The sequence below is a fragment of the Cyanistes caeruleus genome, chromosome 5, assembly GCF_971803275.1.
Source record: "Cyanistes caeruleus chromosome 5, bCyaCae1.hap1.1, whole genome shotgun sequence".
NCBI lineage: Eukaryota > Metazoa > Chordata > Aves > Passeriformes > Paridae > Cyanistes > Cyanistes caeruleus.
The window spans coordinates 73,768,053-73,771,679 of NC_141705.1; positions in this window are offsets into that span (position 1 = coordinate 73,768,053).

Consider the following 3,627-nt stretch of genomic DNA (forward strand, 5'->3'; position numbering starts at 1 on the left):
AAAAAAATCTTAAAAATGGGAAGTGCTGCTGTACAGTGCTTTGCCATATTTATTAATTGTGGGTATTACACATATTTAGCAGAATAAAGGCATACAAAAGCATTTCAGGACCAATATCATCACTGTGGGATTGGCATGATTCCAGTTCAGGGTATACAGGTCCGTATCTATCCACTCTTATTCAAACAAATAAAGGGGGCCATTAATTCTTTGTGTGGAACAATTATTGAAGTGGATAAAGTGTGCATTTAGTGCCTGTCTTACTTGACTGTTAACTAAAAATAAATTAGATACCAAATTTATTCCTATATACTTTTTCTAGAAACCAAAGCTGGATACTTTCCAGGAATAATATATAGCCAAAATAATACATTGATAAAACCTTGCTGTTGAAAGATGCTGTAACAAAGCAACTGCTGGTGACATCACTGGCACAGGTCCAGTATTCACCAGTCTTGTGATATATCCTTTTATAAACTGTACCACACATTTCTTTAAACTCAGGAATGTTGCTTGGGTTACCTATAATAATATAATGTGATTTTTCTTAGCAGCCTGGGAAAGAGGTTGAATTTGAATCTGTGGTCTTTATCTTATTTTCATATCAGCATTTTTCCTCAGAGTAGAAACAGTTGCATCTTACTACTCTGCCTTCCTGGGGATCAAATTCCATGTGAAGCCTAGGATAGGTTCTGCAGAGGTATGGTATACAAAAATACTAAAGCATACAGTTCAAAGTTGTGGCTATTTATTTCTAATTATTTTGCTCAGAAAAGCAAAAATAGTAAAATTTCAACAAATGCCATTTCATGTTAAAAAAATATCCTATTAAATAAGTCAGTTAATTGTGACTGTCATAATTTAAATATTTCCTGTCAAATGTGTTGGAAGACGTTTTTCTTGTCTTTTCATGGCTTCTCTTTGGACTTAAAATTAAGAGAAGCATACTCATTATTGCAGTTATATTTGGAAAATATCATCTTCACTGTAGTTGAAAAGTCACAAATGGGTGGCAATTGATTCTATTATAAGATTGTATCTGGTTTCCTGCTACTAAAATTGTGATTTAATATCTTAGTCTATCTGACTTGACTGAATCTAATTAAAGATGGGCAATAGTTTTTAGTCAAATGCTCACACTTCCTACAAAGGCTTTGTTGTCATAAATTCTTCTCTGTTTTTTCTATAAACATATGGTTATATCCTGCAATGTGTTGACTGTCACTTGGAATCGACATCTTTATAGGTTGTGCCAGCCATAAGATTTCTGAAAACTAGTGTTTCAGCTTTTATTAACATCACACAGGAGCACTGAAAATGTGTTTAGGGAAAATTATGGTATGAGAAACGTTTCAGTATGAAAATTTAGGTATGAAAAATGTTCAATCCTACAAGAAACATTTACTAAGAAAAAGTTAATAGGTATAGTAAATCTTCTAAATGAAAAAAAAAAAAATCAAAAAAGTAAAATACTTTATGTCCTAAAATGCTATTGACTTCGTATAAATTTAGCCATTTCTTAATTTAAGGCAACACTACCTTCGTATGCCAAACTAACAGAAAAAAGTGGCAAATACAGATGCTACACATGCTTGAACTAATGAATTATTTTAAAAAATAAAAAATTCTTGATGTTAAAGGTATTAAATTATATATTGCTTAGAGTGAAAATATTGATATAGATCAGCTTTGTCTCTGCTTTCATTATTCTCTCATAATACCATGAATTTTAGTTTTATTTTCTAGTAAATACAGAGAATGACACAAGCCTAATAGATTGTTTAAGTCTACTGGAAAATTTGCCAGCCGTGTTTCCGAAGTAGAAAATGGCAATAAATAATGTCAAGACTATATCACAATTACCAAAATATCATAATTACTTTCTGGAAAGTTTTTTTTCATAATATTTTCTGATATGAAATCATACCATAATTTATATATTACGTGAAGTAAGGCAAATAAGTAAAGAATAGGAGAGGGTGAATCTAATCTTACGTAATACTCTAAGAATCCGTGAAATGAAATAAACACAAGTATATAGAAATCCTAATATGCAAGCAGAAGAAGAATTTATTATTATTTTATTATTTCAAATTATATAAGTTAGTGGGACAATAGTCTTCAACCATGTAAGAACTGAGGGCAGAATTACAAGAAAACAATCAAGCAAACAAAAGAAAGTTGCCTGTAACTTTAAAAAGAAAATCTAAAAGCTAGGAAGTAGATATCAGTGCTCCAGCTCTCTCTGTGTACATAAGCATCAAAGTTAATTAATGATAATTAACGTTACTTTACATTGAATTAATAATAATAATAATAATAATAATAATAATAATACATATTTGTTGATTTAAATTAACATAATACTCATATGCGAATAAACTCAAGAGGGTAAGAGAGGAAATGCCAAAGGAGTTGTAAAGTTTCATTTTTTTTTTTCCAAAGCTAGGCATTAAATTTCAAACACTAGCACTTTGAAAGAATCTAGCTGTGTTCATTTGTTTTGCATTTTTGACAGCAAATGTCTGTCCCTTATTTGCTGGCCTTTTGAATGCAAAATACTGCTTTATAATTTTTGTTGTTAGGCCTCTTACAGCTGAAATAACTTAATAAACGCTCACTTGTAGATATTAATTTAATAACTAAAGTACATGGCTTGTGTTTTTTCACATAATGCTTGCAACAGTGAACAAAAACAATAAGCATTGAATTTAGACAGCTTCCCCTTCACCACTGTAATGGAGACGTAGAAAAATCAACAAAGTTTTTATCATTTCTACTTTTTAAGTACCATCGAAGGCATCTTAGCCTAAACTGGGTTTAGGAATAGCCTTAATGTAAAGGCTTACACAAGTAACCTGCATGGTAAGCAAGAGCACAGTGTAAAAGGAGCTTATCTCTTACATTTGGAACATAATCCACTAATTCACTAATTTCCTTGCTGAATTAATCAGAAATGTCCCTTCATCTCACCTTGTGTTATTTTTCATCTTGACTTAGTCTGATGCTTTGTTTAGTGTGTGAATTGCCAGCTAGCATGGTGTGAAAACATGTAGAGTAACACTACAAACATTTTACGAAAGTTTGCTCTTTTTTCTTAATGAGCAAATGTTCACACTTGCTTCTGCAGTTCTTCTGCAGCCTTTCTGCCCACTCCTGGGGTAGTTGCTGTTTCTGTGTCACCTGTAGTCCAACAGCTCTTTGTGGTGACATGTACAAGAGCAGCAATGATGAAAAAGTCCAGTGGTTGTGGACAGAATTTTGCATGTCATTAGAGTTTCTGCTCATTTTTTTAAGATTAGGAGTTACTTAAGTTACATAAATACTGCATCATGCTTTCTGGAAACACTGAACTGGGTCTCAGATAAATGCTATCATTTGTGCAATAAATAGGGCTCAGTAAGTAACATATATGTAATTTGAATGGAAATGCTCAAAGGAGAAAGCCTTGAGTTACTTTAGGACAGCTGCCATTATATTGCACTGTGAAAAAATAAGAAATGTCATTTCCCTAGGAGCCATTGAAGGGCCCTCAGCTCCCACCATAGGTGGGAGTTAGGGATGATGTAAGTGCTATATTTAGTAAGACAAGAATTCAAAACTGTAATTTTGCTAACAAGAGTGTAG